Below are 21,055 nucleotides of genomic sequence, written 5' to 3'. Positions count from 1 at the left end.
CAGATGAGGAACGTAAAAATCAGAGAGGTTAAGAAATTCACTTGGGGTCACAGAGCTAGCAACTAGAAGAGCTAGGACTCAGGCCCAGCTCTGTTGGACGTCAAAGCCTCAATTCATAACTGCTGCTCTCTATCACCTTCTGATATTGATTCAGGGGCATTTCCTCTCACCATGCTTAGTGTATGTAGGCTAAGAAACGCAATGTCTTCCAACATCCCAGAGAATGAGGTGCTGGGTGGTGAGCTAATTTGGAGGTATACTTCAAAAGCCCTGCCATGACTGAGCTGTCTGTTGGGTGCGTGAGCCGTCGGAGCAGAGATGCTCTCATCGTCATCAGGGAATACTCACTGCATTGTGTCAGGCCCCACCTCAATGTTTTTTTATTGTCTGCTCTACACCATGAGTAACGCCACTTTCCACTTTAAGCTGGGAGCTTCAGGAGATGACCATATTATAAGCCAGGGTTGAAAGCTAAGCGCTGCCTGGGGGATTACTCACCCACTGTAGGATGCAGCCAACATCTCACCCTCCCACTCAGGATGCTGCTGGAATATCCTCTTCCTTGCCAAAGCCTAAAGGAAATCTGGTTTCTCCTGGAATCAGGCTAGGAATGGTGCCAGGTTATCAGAAAGTTGGCAAGTGAACTGGTTCTCCAAGTGGAACTACTGTGGTGGTTCTGGTCCCCTCCTGGGTGGCTGCTTGTTTATGCATTTGGCATTTGTGGAAGGCCTACTATGTGCCAGGCACTCTGTTCCACGATAGAGCTACTGCAGTCATCTACATGGCTTTAGTTCTTGTCTTCAGAGAGCTAAGTCTAGGGGAGAATAAGCAGGTGATTCCAATAAAATGTCATAACCAGGAGAATGTAATAAATAATATGACATGGGAAGCTCAGAGAGTTTGGGGAACTAACAGCTGAAGAATTTATGTCAACGTAGGAGAAGCAGGAGCTGGCTAAGTTCCTTAATTGTAAGCAACCAAACATGACTTTGACTGATAATAAACAGAAAGAGAATTTGGAGAAGCTGGGGTTGCCCACAGAATTACTGGGAAGTTGTGGTAGGCCTGAATCACACTGCAAGAAGGGTCCAGCCAGACCAAGACCTGTGTGTGTGTCTGAGGGGGTATCCCTCAAATACAGGATGGGGCTTTAGACGCTGGGCAGTCAAAAAGGATGACAAATGTCCAGGACAACAGGTAGAAGTGGGGAAGATGGGGAGCAGAAGGCTGTCTCAGAATGACCTAAGATACTGAGTCAGAAAAGCCAAAAGGAACAGCTTAAAGAAGCACTGACTTAACTGAGGTGAGCAGGCACTGAGGCCACGGCCAGGCTCTCAGGCACTTCCTTAATGAGTGAAGTTTGCTGCTCAACCAAAGACTTCTAGGCTCTGTGGGGAAAAAAGCCTATTGCCAGCAGGTAAGTAGGAACTATGTTTTGAGCTTTCCTTTTTTTTTTTTTTTTTTTTCTTTTTTGGTGTTCCTGGGGCCATTCTGGAAGGTCACAGTTCTGAGTACATGCTTGAGATTACAGAGCCCAGCTAAATCTGAAAAATATTCTCTGCAAAACAGTTAGAAAAGATGGTTTGGACCAGCCAATGGGATAATGATAATAACTGGCCTTTATTGCTTGTGCTATCATGCGCTTATGTGCATTATTTCATCTAATCCTCATTATAAGCCTATTAGTTTGCAGACCAACAGACGGAGGCACAAAGATTATAAATGGCTTGGCCGAGGTCCCACTGTTAGCAAATTGTGGAGCTGGGATGCAAATGTAGATTTACTTTACTAAACTGATAGTCTGTTGACAGAAGATACAAAGAAGTGAGCATCAGATGAAGAAAAGTGGTCATAGAAGAAAACATTTTCTGTTGCTATGCTAAGAGATTGGAAGCCTCATTCCTTAGCTATTACCTCTCTCATGGGTACCATTTTGAATCTTAAGGTCAGTTATTGCTCCCTATTGAGAAATTTTCAAATTTTATACTTTAGTGAGGTACTTTTAGCAGTAACTCAGGGTGTTAACCTCTAGATTGCAGCAAGAGGTATACATAGTATTTTTAATGAATTTTTAAAATAAAAATGTCTCTATACAAACAATACATGCTACTTGTAAAAAAAAATTGGGGAACTATGGAAAGGAAAACAAAAATCACCTGTAACCTTGCTACCTAATAATGGCTATGGTCACACTTTGGGGTCTCTGTGTATGTATGTATGTATGTGTGTGTGTGTAATCTGTAGCCTCTCTCTCCAATGCATATATACAGGTATTGTGTTTTAAAATCATAGTTCTTAATATCTTAAATAATTGCTATTGCCTCAATTTCACCTTTTTCCTCAAGGGAGAATTGTATTGGAGTATTCAAACTGGCAAACCTACTAAACGAGTATCAGTAGACAGAGTGGAGCATGATATGGAATGCAAGGTCCTTTGTTCAAATGAGTGGGCAGAAGACATGGGGGCCTCCTGGGGTATGCCGGATCTAGTGTGTGTGTGCCTGGTTCTTTCAGGAGGATTTGCTTTTTCATTATTTATTAATATTTCTAGTTGGTAAGCATTACCTGAAAAACATTTAACGTAATGATTAACCTAATCAGGTAATCACTTATTCATTAGGAGAGATTTATTGCACAATCTACCATGCGGATGACACTGAACAATGCCGTGTGGATAAAAAAGCAGAAGAGTAGCTTTTAGAACTGAAGAACTAAGCACCAAATGGAATCTTGGTTCTGAGCCCACTTCCCCTCCTCTGGCCTAGGGGACCCCATTCCCTTCCCACATCCCGGTCACAGGCAGTTCAAACCTCCACAGTCCAGCACACACAGCGATGTGGCCTTCTCAGGCAAGAATGCGGTTTGGCCTTCACAGCCCCTGCTGAGCATCTCCTTCCGGAGCCCACGTGGCTCAAGCCAGCACAAAGCCAGGTCTATTCGGTCGCTGCTATTGTCAACTCCTGGCACACCCAGTGCCAGCCGTCTCCTGTCCTTTTCCCAATTCATCAAGACAAAGTCCTACCAGCCGAGGAGCCCTGCATGCTCCCTCTGCGCAGCCCAGGCATCTGTTTTGTGTTGGGAGTCATTGGCCGGTCAAGTGCTTGCACGATGCAGCTGGATTTGCTGATGTAAACAAAGCTGCCTGCATGTGAGTTTTCTGACCCTGAAAAGGCCCCACAGAACTATCCCCTCAGGCCTCCATAGACTTTGCCACCAGTCCAAGAGGACAAAGAAAATGGACTGGAGTTTTAGTTAATAAGTAACAGCCAAGAGGGAAGCAAAGCACCTGGTTCCTTCCCTTTTCTTCCTGGACCACCATTCCTCATCCTGAACTGAGGCAATGTCACTGCCAAGGACATCCACGTGGTGGCCCAGCAGGCCAAGGGTCAGCTGGCTCCCCTGACAACAGTGGATGAGATGCTCGACCTCACCCATCCTAGTACAGAGCTCTTTTCTACTCTTGCTTTTTGCTTTGTTTTCCCATGCTTCATTAGATTTTATTTTTAGTTACAAAAGTAAACAGTTAAACAACACTTTAGTATCCATTTTAAAAGTTAATCACCTCCAGGCCCACCTGTATTCTACCTTTCAGCTGCAATATCTCATTTGCAAACAAAACAAAAAACTAAACACTAATTCAGATTAAAACACCTCCTACCTCTGGGAGCCACTTAATTTCTCAAAATCTCATATTTTTCCTCTGTGAAAACAAGAACAACAATGTTTATGCTACTTCAGCTCCTATACGAAATCATGAGATGATATCTATGAAATACTTAATAAGACAGTACAAATACCTTAGATTTAGTTACATACTTTTGATCTTTAAAATTTCTTAACGGGGATTATTTTGATCATATTTACTCTTATAATTACCTCCTGTGGCAAGTGATACTGGTTTTACATTTTCAGTAGTGATACTAAGTTTCCATTTGACATGAATTCTGGATTGAACACTGATTCAACTTCAAAAATACTAATTATAACAAAAATACAAAAAACAAAATGGTAGCTGCGTATATCTAGATTACTCTGGACCGTACATTCTGTATATATAGAAAATAAACCCCCTCAAAAAAAGAAATGACAAAGAGAACACAAGAAGACATGAAACCCCAATCAAACCCCAAATCAACCAGCTAGCCAATCAGGTGGCACAATCTCACAGCAAACACAGACAAGCGTGGCATAGTGTTGGACGAAGCAATGCAAGATGATTTTCAATGGCTTTTTACCACCATCAAGACCAAAACAGCCAGTTAGTCCTCATTGGCCCCCAGCCCTTTTTTGTGCTCCCCACAGCTTTCTTTTCTTATCCTAGCACCCCCGCAAAGCCTTGAGGCATTCAATGGTCTCCACTAGAACCATCCAGGTGTGTCTCCCGCAAGAGTTCCATGCTCCAAAATGATCATCCCCATCTCCCAAATCAAACTCTCTTTAAAATAGGTATGTTTCCAAAGCATTAGCCACAAATTTTAGTTATTCCGTTTAATAAATGCCAACAAATATGCACCGAGCATCTATTAGGTACAAGCCAAGAGTGCGTGCCTATGGGGGAATGGAGTGCATAAGATCCAGTCCCCGCCCTCAAGGAGGTGAAAATTCACTAGGGAGGCCAACTGGAGGATGCAAATAACTATAATTGCAGGGTAGAATGTAGTAACTGCCACAAACAGCTCCAGCCAACAAGCTGCAGGATGCCGCAGGAGGAAACAATGAATTTCGGCTTAGTGAGGCTCAGGACAGGTTCAGTCACAAGGCAGCACTGGCCCCCCGGAGACGCATCTGTCCTTTGAAAGATTATATGAACTCCTGTGGCCCCCCAATTGGTGGGTTATCTTGAGTCCCTTGCCTATGCTGGGCTAACTACCGCAAGAAGGTTTAGCATCCTAATGTTTCTTTCCTGAAACGTGTCAGCTCCTTACCCAGGAGGATTATGCAGTCCCCTCCAGTTGGTGAAACAGATTAGGACACATGCAGCCATGCATACATCCCTGGGCCCACTCACTGAACTCCTGCCCACCCTCCAAGGTCTCAGCTCAATGTCACTTCCTCGGAGACATCCCGACCACTCTTTATCTACTGGTACCCTCTCCGCCTCCAGTCACGGCTATCTCATTTCAACAGGGAGATACACGCGCTGGCACTGTAATAAGATGTTCTCATTCAGCTGTTCACTTCTTTTTTTTTCATTTTTTTTTCTATTTATTTTTGGCTGCGTTAGGTGTTCGTTGCTGCACGCGGGCTTTCTCTAGTTGTGGCGAGCAGGGGCTACTCTTCATTGCAGTGCGAGGGATTCTCACTGCGGTGTCTTCTCTTGTTGCAGAGCACGGGCTCTAGGCGCGTGGGCTTCAGTCGTTGCAGCACGTGGGCTCAGTAGTTGTGGCTCGTGGGCTCTAGAGTGCAGGCTCAGTAGTTGTGGCACACAGGCTTATTTGTTCCGCAGCATGTGGGATCTTCCCAGACCAGGGCTCGAACCCTTGTCCCCTGCATTGGCAGGCAGATTCTTATTAACCATTGCACTACCAGGGAAGTCCCTGTTCACTTTTTTAAAACTTAATATTGCAGGGAGGTCAGTGGTGCAATGGATAAAAACTTAATATCTCCCCCATAGGAATAAAAACAGACAATGAATGCAGGGACTTCGCTTGTTTTGTTTGCCTATGTGTCCTTAGTGCCCGATAAATCACAGCATTTAGTTGAATGAATTAATGAATAATAATAGACTGATTCAACCTCATCTCCTCCTGCAGTCTCTTCACCTCCCTGGTTAGTTTGTTAGTTTTTGTGGTGTGGGATCAATGATTTTAGAAAACACATAGGATGAATTTCACATTGATTTCATCTATTGAAAGTACTCATATTTGGGTTCAGCACGGCAACTGGCAAATCAGTATAGTTTCTCAGGCTTTGGTTGACGAGGGGACTTCTAAGCGTAGCACGTGACTTTTCAGGAAAACTGATACAATACACAGCACACCGGGACCATCATCCCCGCCCTCCACCCTCCTTTCTTTCAACAAACACTACTATGCATGTATTATGTGCCACTCGGTGCAAGATACTAGAGATAAAAAGCTGAGCAACAAAATCGAGGGCTCTGCCCAGATGGAGCAAAGTCGAGGGGGAGGAACTGTCAGTAAGCAGCTGCAGTGAAATACAGAGGGACAAGGGCACCCGCTGGGGGGCTGGGCCTGGACCTGCGGCCAGTGGTCAGGGGTGGCTTGTCTGAGGAACACCTGTGCAGAATTCTAAGGGAGAAGTAGGAACACCCTGGGTGAGAGTGGGCAGTGGGGAATGCTGGCAAAGAGAGGTGCAGGCCAAGGCGAAGCAAGTTCAAAGGCCCAGAGGTGACAGCAAGCTTGGAACTAAAGACATTTACCCTTGTTAGAGGCCACCGAGGGACTCGAGGCCAGGAACTTTTGGGCTTTCTTACTCAATACCAAGACCAGGAAAGCTTGGAGGCAGTGTGGGTCACCAGTTACACCTCAGGAAACGACTGCAAGGTAAGCTCCACAGGCACAGGACTGCCGCTTCATTCACCGTCTGAGGGTGGGCCCAGCAACATAGTAGACTCTTAACAACCATTTCCTGAGTGAACAAGTGAAGTGCCCTGAAGGTGACCTCACCATCTCCTCTGGTGTCACCAAGCCCCACAGAATCATAAGACCAAGAGGCATCCAGAGAGCCAGCTGGTCCACTTTGTCCCCTCCAGGCTGTCTGACCTGCCCTCAGACCTGCCAGAGATGACACCATCTTGTAGATTTTATAAAGTTAGTAGCAGCATGACTCGGAAATTCATTGCTTGAAGTCATACACATACAGCCGAGGGACAGACGATCTGTCCAGTCATCTGGTGAGTCAGGGCAGGATGGAAGAGAGCAAGAACAAGAGTCCTCAATGCCCAGCCGGCAGGTCAGGTAGCAAGGTCCCTCTGGCTCCCCTGCATTCTGTGTCACCTACTGAGACACCAAGGTGCCTCGCTTCCCAATCTGGTCCTGAAGATCAATGAGCCCACATTCCCCCAGCAGCACCTTCTCCTGTGGAAATTATATTTCTGGGTATATCTGGTGGTGAGATTTTTCAATCAGACTTTAGCTCATCTCCTGGTACCATGCGCTGGCTGGATGCTGCCGGCCTTCTCAGAGAAGACTACTGGGCCTGTGTAACCAAGGCTACTGGCCGGGCAGCTGTGAAGAACGGACACCACATCTGGCCTAAACCCACATCTAACCACATATATAATTCCACTTTGTAAAATGCTTACATCTCCATGAATGGAAATGTTAACAGAAATGATCTCTGGCTGATAGGATCAAGGACAATCTTTTAAAACTTTTTCTTGCTGTTTATCTGTACTTTCTAATTTTTCTATCACTCCCTCCTATTTCAGGATTTCTAAGGGGACTGACTGGCATCCTCTGCTTATTTGTTGAACTGATATAACAGTAAAGCCCAAGTATTAACCCTTCATTTCCCAAAGTATGAGGCATGTGCCCCTACTGATACAGCAGAAATTCTGAGTGGTACTAAGACACCTTTCAGGACCACTGCTGAGAGAAAGGGTGCCCCCTTTGAAGCCTCCTTCAATCATTCTCACTATTCAAGGAGGAGGCTTTAGCTTGGTACAGTTTTGCTTTCAACCCCCCTAGAAGAACTGTTGTTCTCTCTGTGTAACCAAAAGAGCTGAGCAGGCAGGAAACAGCACCTAAGCAGAAGCCAGTGACTGCTGTCCTTTGACTGTATTTGTCTTCATGACTGCCTTCTATTTATGGGATGTTTTTGCAATTATACTAGAGAGATAAAGCTTCCTTTAAATAAGGAAACTGAATTTAAGTAAAACTGCACTTCAGTAATAAAATTTAAAAGTAAGGAATTTGGTAAGGGGATAATGATCAGAGTGATGTAGGTGCACCCCTGTATGGAAGCCCAAGGACAGTGGTGGTAACCTCTGGTTGAGGGTAAAACCACCCCAATGGAATATCAGTGCACAGCAGAATATCCCAATAGCTCCCCCAGGTTTTGATTTTTGTCTGTTTATCTTATCATTTCAATATAAAAACAATAGCATGGAAATAATAAATGAGGAATTTGCTCAGATGGTGACCCAGGCAGATGGGGGACAACTTCAGAACAGGATTCCAAGCTTGTCCAGATAAGTCCTGCTGGAAGACTGATGGAAGAAGGAGGCTCCTAAGAGCAGATAGAATTTCTCTGTAATGTTTGCCCTGAGGAAAGAGGCCCTTCCACAGGAAGAAGGTCAAGTCCGGTCTATTTTTATAAGAGCGTTTCAAGTGGTTAGTGGACTTATTTCCTGTGGTTCCCAGGAATTCTGCAGCAGGCTCTCAGGAGGATGCTGGTGATAGGGAACAGGGACTTGATGAGTGAGAATCAATAATTATCTCTATATTTGCTTCTCTTTTTCTATAAAAATAATCCAGAGGAAAAACACTTGCTTTAGAAGAGCAAAGTTCATGACAACTGAGAGAATGCGACATAAAAGTGTTCCATTGTTCCTTAGTGTGTAGCAGAGTCTTTAGGTTAAGATTTTGCAAGCTGAAGACTGATATACTCACTCATTCCCTTCCCTCCCTCATTTGCTCAAGAAAGGGTTGAGCGACTCCTCTGTGCCAGGCATGGTTTAGAGGCTGGGGAGAAGGTGGTGAAAAAGCATGACTGTCCTCCAGAAGCTTACAGGTGAGTGGGGGAGAAAGACATCCAGCAAGTAAACACATGGATGAACATACAATGAAGTTACAAATGATGGGAAGTGTTGAAAAGGGAAAGAACAAGAGGCAACAGAAGAGAATAAGAGAGGCAGAGGGGGACAGAACTTAGACCAGGAGGTCAGGGAAGACCTCTGAAGAGGTGGCACTTCAGCCGCCATCTGCAAGGTGGAAAGAGGTCGGGAAGGGCATTGCTGGAGAGAGAACCATGTGTACGAAGGCAGCCATGTGGAGAAGACCACCATGGACTCAAGGATCTAAGAGAAGACAGGAGTGGATGGAACATAACGGGCAAAGGGAGGGAGGAATGGGAGGTGAGGCCAGGTCATAGGGTCTCAGGCCATGGTAAGAGTTTGGGTTTTACTTCATGGAAATAGAAAGCCACAGAAGGTTTTAAGCCAGGGAGTGATCATCTGATATACGTTTTAAAAGATCTGATTCTGTGTATAGAAATGACTGGAGGGGGCCAAGAACAAAAGAGGGGACTACTTTAGAAGTTAAGACAGGAGCTGGTGGTGCACTGGACTGGGTATTGACAGTGGATGATAAGAACATAAATTCAATAGCCCTTAACTAGAGTCAAAGGGCTTGATCATGAGAGCTTACAGAGGTTGACTAGCTAACGGGGCTGGGACCAGGGTGGGAAGAGGGAGGCACTTGCTTCAGGTGCAAAATTTACTCAGAAATCAAGAGAAATACTATTTTAATGCAAGGTTTTAAAAAATCAAATTTAATGCAGAAAAGTGCATGATGAACAAAATATCAAATTTCTTAAAAAAAAAAGGATCAGTAACAGTGCTGTGCTAAGCCTTATAAGGAAGCTGAGGCAAAAGGGAAATATCAGTAACTGATCCCATCTTTACGTAAAAGTTTGACATTTTGTTCATTTCCTCATTCTTGTCCTGTCTAGCTGACCGTCCCCACCTGTAACACAAGAAGCCACCATGTAACCCTCTGCTCTGAAGTAGACACTATGGAAAGAAAACTAATGACATAAATCATCACAAGCTCCCCAATGGTTTAGACAGTATCCCTTTTCTCCTTACTCTGGAGATTCAGACAGAAGGTGCAAAATAGTTGCTTCATAAATATTTCTGATGGTAGTGTTAATGGCTAAAATTTATCAGGCTCTTAACATGTTAGATACTTTGCCAAAAACTGTTAAGTACAATTATCTCATTTAATTCTCACAACAATTCTGAGGTAAGTATATTATTACCCCTGTTTTACCATGCCTGGCATATACCTGATAGGCATTTAATAAATACAGGAAGAAAGGAAGGATGAATAGATAGAAAGGAAAATAAGAGAAAGAAAAAGTGATGGGCCTTCCACTATTTCTTCAAAGTCCTATAGGAATAACTAGTGATTCCAAGTCTGACAAACACTATTCTCTAAAAAGTGCTATTCATCTTGCTTAAAAGGATTGGTAGAGCAAGAAGCTAACCTTAAATATCACCTTCTTCCACAGGGAATATTTCTGATAAGTTGGGGTTTTTTTACACCTTTTCCCAACAGCTTTTCTCAGAACATATTTTGGGAATATTTTTGATAAGTTGGGTTTTTTTTACACCTTTTCCCAACAGCTTTTCTCAGAACATATTTCTTGAATTCATTCATTCCCATGTATTTATTGAGCAATTACTATGCATCAGGCACAGATCTAGGTGCTGACAATACCAAGTGAGCCAAAGGAACCTGATCTGGGCCCTCCTGAAGCTTCCATTAGAGAGAGAGAGACAGAGAGAGAGAGAGAGACAGACAGACAGAGAGAGAATGTGTGTGAGACAGACAGTAACAAGTAAGCAAACACATAAATAAAATCATAAATTATCATAAATGTTACACAATAAACACATTTGGGTCAAACACATAGGGAAGGGATGGGATCTCCCCTAGACAGGGTGGGCTCAACGTAAGTAGACTCAGGGAGGCTCCCAACAGTCACGCTGCCAGATATGCTGTTAAGAATTTTTGCAAATCAGATCAACCAAGCCCCCTACAGAATGTGAGACTTGACAACCTAATGACCTGCTCCTATGCAGAACAGTTTTGAAAAGCAACACCCGTTTATTTATCTATTTTCTGTACAAACAAATCCATAGAAAAGTTATTCACACCATCAAGGGTTTAGGAATACAGTATCATGAAAACATTAGGAAGTGTTCTGCCTTCTGACCGCCCCACCCCATGGGCCCACCTCAATGTCTAGATTTATGGAATTCCAGAGGAGCCCCTTGAACATGACAGTGTCAGGGAGCCAAGGAAGGTAGGCTCCTTGAAAGCCAAGAGGAATTATGTGCAAGAAGATGGCAGCCCAGGGAAGTAAGAAGTCTCTCTGACATTTCTCCTTACTCCTTGTTGCCTAATCTGCTTTCAAAGGCCAATAACGTAGAAGTGCTCCATTTCTCAAACCACTCCACCCAACCTAATGGTGCTTTGATCTCTAAAACATGAGAGAGGAGCAGTGGGTGGTGGAGGATATTAATGGCTCTGAAAGGTCAGTTAGAAGAAAAGAAATAAACAAGGAGAGAAACCATGAAGAGCAGAAGGGATGAGGGCAAACCATGCTTCCAGCTACCTGCCAAAATTAAAGACAACTCCCGTGAGGCCATGTTTGACATATGAGTGTACCGTCCTCATTATTGGTCCCGGGTTATCATTGTGATTTTTCTGATAAATGGCATCTTGACTGCAATGTGCACATCCCTGGAGATGCTAGATACCAGGGGCAGATTGATCTTTTAGCTGAGGTTCTTGGATAGAAGATTTCAACTCACTTCCAAGCTCTTTCACCCCTTATCAAACACCAGTCATTTCCCGGGGCCTTCAGTGGTGATGCTCTCTTGCTCCATCTCCTTCCCATAAAGCCCACCTGGTTCCTGCCAATAGCCGAGCTGCGTGTGGACCTGTGTGTGGAATACCAGTGACAGTGACCTGGTCACAGGACCCGAGAGCTATCAGATGTGCTGAAACAGGGCAAACAGTGCAAACTGAAGACTGGTCCCTTTTGGACTTTTCATGTGGGATCAAAGAGAATTGGCAAGTGAAAGGAACCTCTAAAAATAGCCAAAGTCCTTAAAAAGAAATAATGCAGAAGGAAACAAGTTTTATATGTCCTGATGCAGGCTCTGCAAAAACTAGGCCCTGGAAGGCTGGGGTGGGGGATTCTTTTCTTCCTGCCCTTCGGCTGTGACACCCACTGGGTCCCTTTGCGAATCCTGGGCCCCCCTCCCCCGCCCACTTCCTGCATGGTGCTGGACGCCTCTGCAGGAATGTAGCTCTTGAGGCACAGCTGGGGCCTCCGTGGCCCGCTTTCAAGATCCAGAATAGACTCTGACATGTGAAATGAGTTCCATGGGGTTTACAGTTCCTCTTTCGTATCCAAGCACCTTACAACACAAAACCGCACGCCAGGACTGCTGACTCTTTTTCCAGAGATGCTTGGATATCTCTCTCTGGAAGAAATGGGAGTTTTGTCTTTTTTATTTTTGGAAGTTTTGAGTGAGCATGGGGCCCTTGGAAACGAGGCTGCCCCATGGAGAGGCAGCAGGATAAACGGATGTCTTGGGACGGAGGGTTTTATTCTTGGCTAAAGCCACAGATTTGCTTTGATAAGCCGTCAGCCTCTGGGCGCCCCGGTTCTCTTGGCTAAAGAAAAAGGAGAGCCGTTCATCCATCCGGTATAACAGCAGGAAGAGCAAATACGAAATGATTATCAAGTACCTAACGTAGAGTCTATACAACAGACACTCCAAGATGCTTGTTTACTCGTATAAAATGCTTTGTGAAACCCCAAGTGTTATAAAAATGTAAATAATCAACATGCTAAAACATAGGCTCTTATTAATAACATTCATGATACCTTCTATTTCCAAAGCACTCACTACATTGCAAGGCCCCTCCCAGGCCTCACTCTATTCCTTCCTCATGGCCCCATGACGGATCGGTCCTCGTAACGGCTTCCTTTTACAGATGAGGATCACAGAGATTAAATGACTTGCCTGGTCATGCAAGTAGTTAAAGACACAGGAGAAACCAAAAGCCGTGTCTATGAGAACTTCCCTTTTTCATGGCCTTTCCAACCCAGTCAAGAAGGAAGATCTTTCACTCAGTTTACCCAGTGGCCTCTGGCCTCACCCCAGCCCCTTTAAAAGCAAAGGCAAATGACCCTGCCTTGACAAAAGCCAAGACAGTCTTGGCCAACACTGGGTCATTTTGGGGAAGCATCACAGTGACAATCAGGAAAGTGCTGATGGGGGCCACTGTACCGCTGTGGAAGACGACAGTCATGTGTCAAGGCAGAAACTTGCAAAGACTTCATTCAAGGAAAAGAAGTACCTCCTGCAGAACCCAGGCCATGGGGCTTTGTGACCTATGGCGGCTGGTGGAGTAAAACGAGTACAAAAGCTAAGGAACACTCAGTCCAAGGGGCATTTTATTCTCTTTCCCGCATTTCTTTGGCAATTCAAATCACAGACTCTGGAGTCAGAAAAGCCTCCCTTCAGCTCTCAGCTTTCACATTTATGTAGCTGTGTGACCTTAGACAAATTATCTGCAGCTCTCTGAGCCTTGGTGTCCTCAACTGCAAAATACGGAATAAAAAAGCAATACCTTGAGTTCAGGTCAGGGCAGCTCCCCTGTTCTGTTAATTAAACTCTGGGACATCAAACTGGCTAGGGTAGATCACTGCATAGAAAATATTACTCTAAAAAAAAAAAAGAAAATATTACTCTATTCATTTACCTCCCAGCCTATAAAAACAAAGAAGGAAAAATAGCAGTGCCTGCCTAACAGAATTTCTTTGAGATTAATTAAAATAATGTATGTAACAGAGAGATCAGCTCAATGCTTTGTGACCACCTAGAGGAGTGGGATAGGGAGGGTGGGAGGGAGGGAGGCGCAAGAGGGAGGGGAAAAGGGGGTATATGTATACATATAGCTGATTCACTTCGTCATACAGCAGAAACTAACACAACATTGTAAAGCAATTATACTCCAGTAAAGTTATTAAATTAAAAAAAGAAAAATAATGTATGTAAAGCACTTAAGACAGTACCTGGTACACAGTAAATGCTCGAGAAAAGGTCACTATTTTATTATTTATGGACACATTTTATTATTTATGGGTACGTCCATAGGAGGCTATTGGGAAACATATGGTAGGGCAAGCCCTCAGTATTTCCAAAGAGATAACAAACACATGCTTCAAAAGACTGAGTTTGGAGAAGTCAAATTTTCTAGGTCAGGAGAGAAGAAAAAAAAAGACTCAGCAAACAGACTCTCTTTCTATGAGCTGGAAGGTCTGCTGATTTCAAGAAAGGAATGTCCTTGCTGGGCTGGTTCTGGAGACTGTAACTTGCACAACAGATTCAAAAGATTTTTGGAGACACACCAGTAAGAGAAGGCTAGACTAAGGGGGCGAGGCCTGCCAGAGCCCCTGCAGAATCACTTTGCATTTGGCTCGAAGCCCCAGGGCTTTAAAGCGTCAGTCTGCAGGAAGGGTATTTCCGTTGAAGATGTGTGCAGGTCTTCAGGATGACTAAGTGCCTGCAGGATGCTCTGGCCCGGGGTGTACCATTAAAGTTCAAACAGAACTGGGGCCCGCAGAGCACACCGCTGCACCAGGGAGCGCTCTGTTTTTCCTCTGGAATGGAGGCTGTTTTCTCTAAGCACTTAAAAGAATTCCTGACCTCCAACTAAATGAGGCTCTATGGGGGAAGTGTTCTAGGGGTGGATAAGCCAGACTGCAGAGAATTAAAGACCCATAATCAAGGGAAGGAATGAAGGATATTGGAGGAGAGTCTTCAGAATGTATATGTCTGCTCATATTTTCTACTCTTCATTGAGGAGTATGAGAACTAAGGCTGGGATTGAGCAGTTGGGTGACACAGCCCAATTAGATGAACATCCCCTACTTCCTGTCAGCTACACTCTGTCTAAGCATCTATGCCCCCCTTATCCGAAGCACAGCTTGATGAGTCTGGTATGGGCCAAACTATAAACTCCTTAAAGGCAGACACTGTGATTTCTATTACAGGTCCAGAATTCCTTATTTGAAAAGACTTGGGGCTAGCTATGTTTCAGAATCCAGAATTTGGGGGATTTTAGAAAGGTAGTATGGTATGTATACTGTATATTATAGAACAACTCCAGTAGATGCTGATCTAGTAGCCTATAATCAAGCATGTCAGTACCTCTGCACCAGATTATATAAATATTAACACGAAGTAGAATAAATAAAGACTTTAAATAGTCTCAGGACAGTCTGGGTCAGGTTTTGCCACATTTGAGTTATGAAAGGACTTCTGGTATTCAGAGCCTTTTGCATTTCAGAATTACAGATTAGGGATTTCAGGCCTTTCTTTTTCTTTTTCTTTTCTCCCCCATCTTTTCTTTTGTAAATTTCCAGGACACCTGGCAGGCCCTAAGTAGAAGTTGTCAACCAGAGTATAACATCTTTTTTTTTTTAATATAAATTTATTTATTTATTTATTGGCTGCCTTGGGTCTTCGTTGCTGCGCACGGGCTTCCTCTAGTTGCGGCAAGCAGGGGTTACTCTTCATTGCAGTGCACAGGCTTCTCACTGCGGTGGCTTCTCTTGTTGCAGAGCACGGGTTCTAGGCGCACATGTTTCAGTAGCTGTGGCACACACGCTCAGCAGTTGTGGCTCACAGGCTCTAGAGCACAGGCTCAGTAGTTGTGGCGCACAGGCTTAGTTGCTCCTCAGCATGTGGGATCTTCCCAGACCAGGGCTCAAACCCGTGTCCCCTGCATTGGCAGGCGGATTCTTAACCACTGTGCCATCAGGGAAGCCCGAGTATGACATCTTGATCTCCCTGATATAATACCTGATTCTGGAAGCCAGGGGACAGTTTATTCTCAGTGACTTTGGGATTCTTAAGGATTAGAAGGATCCTAAATTAAAGAACAGGAAACGAAGACTACTGACCCCATAGGTTCTCTGTCATCCTGGACAGTAACACACACAAACCCAAGAAATATACTGAGAATTGGTCACTAGTATATCATAGCACCTAAGCAAATGAGAAGAGAGCTTCACTGTACATCAGTGATAAGGAAAAATTCTACCCTATCACTTAGAAAATGATATTTTCAAATATTGCTAAAATATCACTAAATGTTAAAAATCAAGTTTGTTCAGTCCTAAGTCAATAGCACGGATGACTGGCAAAACTAAACATTAAGATATACAGAGGCTGATAATCAAGCTAACGTCTATTGAGTGCTTACAAGTTTTCAAGTGCTGGGCTCAGCACTTTGTATGCATTATCTTTTAAGCTTATAGAACTCTGTGCAATAGCTACAGTTATGGGGCCCCATTCTGGAGATGAGGAAACTGAGGCTCTGAGTAATTTGCTAGTGAGTGTCCAGCCAGGACTCCAACCTGAGTTTAGCAGTCAGAGGAAAAAAAAAGGAAGGAAGGGAGGGAGGGAAGGAGGGAGGCAGAGAAAAGGAAGAATAGAGAGAGAAAGAAAACAAAAAGCCTTGACTTAAAGCATTTGCCACTCTCTGTGGTATAAATACTCTCACTGGGGCCAATTTCAAGCTACTAATGGTTCAACAACTGGCTCGCAAAATTCATGAATATTTAATAATTGGCTTTCACAAACTTGTAGGAGCCACCTCCTACACACCACTGTCAAGTCCATCCCACGGCCATGTCCATAGTTTACTGCTAACTTTGGAAGATGAGATTTCAGCTCATGGAACAGAACTGCCTTAGGAGGAGCATGCGGAAGTGATAGCCCAAGCCAGTCAGCCATGACTCCATTCCTTCCTCAAACCAGGTGCAGATCACCAAGGGTGGAGCAGGAAGAAAAGAAAGAACACACTCCCTTTCCTCACCAGAGGAATGAAGTGGGTCCCTGCCAACCTGATACTCCCCGGCAGAAATAACAACACCTGGAACTTTTTTCCAGACCCTACCAACTTTCTCTTGGTCAGATAAGGAGGTCAGACTTGAGACCAAAGGGTCTGACCCCTTCCTTTAGATTCTTTATTTCCTTAATATTTCCTCTGAAGAAGTAAGGAAGTATCTTCTACAAGATGGGAACTAGGTTTGGCCCTGCTTTTAACCCAGCAGGGTAGGATATTCCAGCCCTAATTTGAACCCAATTAAAATACATGTGTGCTCTTGGCTTAGCTACTCTGTTAATACCTGTAGGACATCATCTTCTAATTAGGTGTCCTGATAGTATGTTTCCATGAGAGTCTCCCGAGAAGGGATTGGCCTGGTATTCGATCAACAAATGTACACAAGACACTGATGACGTGCAGCCACCTGCTAAGGGCTGGGTCTAGAAAGAAAAGGCACAGTGTCTGTTCAGGGCCTCAGAGACTAACGAAGGAGACAGTCAAGCAAATATAGTTAAACTATATTTATTCACGCTTCCAACAAATATCTATCAAATGCCCATTCAGTGCCAGGCATTTTACCAGATACTAGGAGACCATGGTGAGTAAGGCAGATTGGTCTGTACTGTCATGGAGCTGATAGCTCAGTCATGAAGAGAGACATGAATTAAATAATCACAAGAACGAAGGTGTAATTAGAAACTGAAATAAGAGCTCTGAGGAAATGTTAAATGGTCCGGTGAGAACTAGAGGGACCTGATCCAATTAAGGGAAGTCAGCCAAGGCTTCCTTGAGGAACTGACAACTGAACTAAGACTTGAAGAAAAAGCAGGAGTTAACCAGGTGAGTGGGGTAAAGAGGAGGAGGAGAGGAACAGCGCTCCAGAGAGAGGGAACAGTGTAGGTAAAGGTCCGCAGGTAGGCGGGAATGCATGGTTTCAAGGAAGTGGAAGGCTAGTTTGGAGAGATGAGTAATGAGGCAGAGAAGAGGCCAGGGCTGGTCCTCCCAGAGCCCCGCAGGCCTTGTTCTGGCCTTAGTCTTTATCCCAGAGCAACAGGAAAACAATGAAGGCTTTAAGTAGGGAATATGCACAGCCATTACACCCAGTGCTGTGACAGAGTAAATGGAATGCTGCTATGGGAGCATTAGGGAATCAACTAATCTGAACTGGTGTGTGTGGAATGGAGGAAGAGTAGGGATGTCAGGGCTGGGGATGTGTCCAAGCAGGCTTTCTGGAGGAGGAAATATCTGAGACGAATTTCTGAAGGATGAGTATGACTTAGAAAGGCAATGGTGGAAGGGTGGAGGAAGGGGGAGAGAGAGAACGTGGCTGGGTGAGTGTGAGGGTATGGGGGGACTCCAAGAAGAGCAGGCCAATAAGAGAAAAGGCAACAAGATTAGGTGGAGACCAGATGAGGAAAGCCTTACAGGTCATGGTGGGGTCTGGGTTTTATCTTGACGGCAGCAGGGAACCCACTGACACAGTCAAAGATCTTCAGCAGGAGAGGGATACTCATTTTCACATGTTAGAAGGGTCCCTGGCAGCAGGGTGGAAAGTGGACTGGAAGAGAGCAGTGCTGGAGAAGAGAGGCCGCTGCTGCCTGCCTCAGCAGCCCAGGTGAGAGAAGGTGTAGCACCTGCACTCAGGCAGCACAGTGAGAATGGAGTAGGGAGGGTGATGCTAGGAGACATTAAAGAGGGACAGATGAAAGGGCTTTGTCACCAGTGAGATGGGTGGGAGTGATTTCTACTCTAATCAAAGCATAGTCTCAACAAAATGAATTCTATTTGTGCTGAGTCTTGCCTTATGACCTTGTACATGGTCAATTTTTGTAAATGCTCCATGTGTCCTTGGGAAGAACGGTGTTGACTAATTGTGGGGTGCAGGGTTCTCTTACATGGTTCATTCCATTAAACATGTTAATTGCGTATTTCGATCTTCCACATCCTTAATATTTTCTTGCCTGTTTGCTCTATCATTTATGACAGAAATGTGTTAAAACCCCCCACCGTCATTGTGAATTGGTCAACAACTTCTCTTTATGTATTTGTCAATTTTCACTTTATATATTTTGAGGCTATGTCATTAAGTATACACGTTTAGAATTTTTATATCTTTCTGTTGAACTGATCCACTTACCATTATGCAGTGATCCCTTTTATTCCTGATCATTCTTTTTGTCTTAGACCTACTTTATATATTAATATTGCCATACCAACTTTTAGTTTTTTGTTAACATCTGGTGTCTATTTGTGTGTGTGTGTGTGTGTGTGTGTTTCATTCTTTTGCTTTTAACCTTTCTGTGTCCTCATGTTTTAAATGTGTCTCTTATAATCAGAGTGTAGATGGATTTTTAAAAAATCCAGTAGCTAGTAAATTTAGCCCATTTACATTTATTGTGATTATAAATGTATTTGAATTTATTTCTGCCACGTAATTATGAGCAATTTTTAAAAACATTTCTATTATTCTTCTCTTTTTTCTAGATTCCTTTGGATAAGTACAATTTTATTTATTTCACCTCTTTTCCCTTATCCCTACCAGTTGCTAACTGGAATTAATACATTTTATTTCTTTTCTTTTAGTAGTTACCCTTAACGTTTAAACATGCATATTTGACTTATCAAATTCTAAGTTTAATTAATATCTCTAAGGCAGAGTTAAGGCTTTTGGGTGATTCCATTCAAAGATACAGGATCAAGGACTTAGGGCATATTTGAGACCAAAGGTGAGATCTGTTTTACATATGCTGGGTTTGAGGACACATACCCAATTATCACCTTAACGGATGCCTACACATCTACCTTCAGTGGCTTAATATACTTTGCAAAATATCCTCCTTCATGGGTATTCTGCATTGCTTAAGCAGTGACAGGAGTTAAAAACAAAATTAAAAAAATGAACATCACTGTTTGCCTTCCTTTGATTCTTAGAACCACGTCTTCCCTTCTGACCTAGCCACCAGGGCCAAACTGAACACTAACGTGTCCTAGAAACAGCAAGCTTCACAAACATTCCTTCGATAACTGTCAATAAGCTGAGAACTGAGTCTGAAACAGTGACCTGGATTCTCTCTTACATAATGATGGCTTACCTTTGCCTCCTCCATCTTCTCTACTATGTTTGTGGCTTAAATGATGAGGGAGGAGGGGCTTAGCTAATTTCTGCCAAATATAAGAGGGAAGGAAATACTCTATTTCCATACCAACTGAAAAAATTATTTTAAATTAAGCATTCAATCACAGCTGACCTAGACCACATCAGGATTCAACTAGTTCAACAAAACCACTTACTCGTATCTCCTAGAGGTCAGGTCACAGTTGTAAACTTTCCAAGTAGTGTTATGAATACTGTGCCCAGTTAATCCTTCAGACAATTCTGAGGTAGGCAGGGTGGGGATTATTAGAGGAAACATCTCGGAAGGAACAAATGACTTGCCCAGGCTCCCAGAGCCAATTTGTGTGCAGCTGGGGCTGTATAGTGTTGCTCACTCTCCCACACTGAAAAGTGACTCTTGTATTCCTGCATGAGAGCATATACTTAACATCCTGTCCATGTGTCAGAGTTCAGGATCTCTTCCAGAGGCTACAGCTAACAAATATCAGGCTTAACATGGACGTTCCAATAGGCTTGGTGTTCCCCTCACTTTAGAGTCACTGGTAAGTCCAGAAAAATCTCCCCAGGGCCCCAAATCTCAGAGGGCTGGGCTTAGCACACGACGATGACATGGAGTCCATTGGGCTTGGTCTTTTCCATCTCCCAACACACACACACAGATAACCCCTTCCCCTGACAGCCAACAAAAAGATAATACTAATAACCACAAGCAGGGCTTATAAATTATGCTCAATGCCTGATTTCACATAGTTAATGGATTCATTTGTTAGAGCAATTTGTGAAAATCCCCAAGGGTCCAGTAAGGCTGCTGCCTAATGGTTTTATCACGTTATCATGTCATATACTTCCTTCATTCGTATCCTTTAACAATACTAGATTGGCAAGGAACTCTGGACCAACCACTGCTAAAAATATAGGTAAATTGTAAATAAAGCTAAACGGGGGGAGGGAAATTTTGTGCCTCTGCAGTTCCCTTCACCAACAAAAAGAGATTTCTTTTTTTTGTATGTTTTGGCTGATTCATAATCCCACTGATACAGTCTATCGAATTCACATTGACACAAGGCTTATTTTCAGGCATCAGCAAGTCACTTTCAGGTTTCAGGTATGGATCTGAACTTAAGGGCGACGGAAGAAATCTGAAGTCAGTGCAGCCACACCATCACTGTCCCTCTTACTGGGGGGAGCAGGCAGAGAACAGAGGCATGGGCTCGTATAACCCCAGGTTGCAATGCAATCAAGGGGGAGGGGATGCCTGCCGGCCTCTGACAGAAGGCCTTTAGCTTCATGGTTTACACACACATGAATGTGAGCATCAGTATAATTCTTGGCC

General features: G+C 43.8%; 1 non-coding gene across 1 annotated transcript; it reads left to right on the top strand.

Moving 5' to 3' along the window:
• Window positions 1-13,338: 13,338 nt before the first annotated feature.
• LOC132487288 (small nucleolar RNA SNORA36 family) lies at window positions 13,339-13,488 on the top strand. Its single transcript, XR_009531577.1, has one exon. It is a non-coding gene; the product is annotated as a small nucleolar RNA SNORA36 family (small nucleolar RNA).
• Window positions 13,489-21,055: the final 7,567 nt, after the last annotated feature.

Source organism: Mesoplodon densirostris, chromosome 3 (genome assembly GCF_025265405.1).
Source record: "Mesoplodon densirostris isolate mMesDen1 chromosome 3, mMesDen1 primary haplotype, whole genome shotgun sequence".
Lineage (NCBI taxonomy): Eukaryota > Metazoa > Chordata > Mammalia > Artiodactyla > Ziphiidae > Mesoplodon > Mesoplodon densirostris.
The sequence above is the reverse complement of the archived record's forward strand: the minus strand, read 5'-3'. Positions and strand labels throughout refer to the sequence as shown.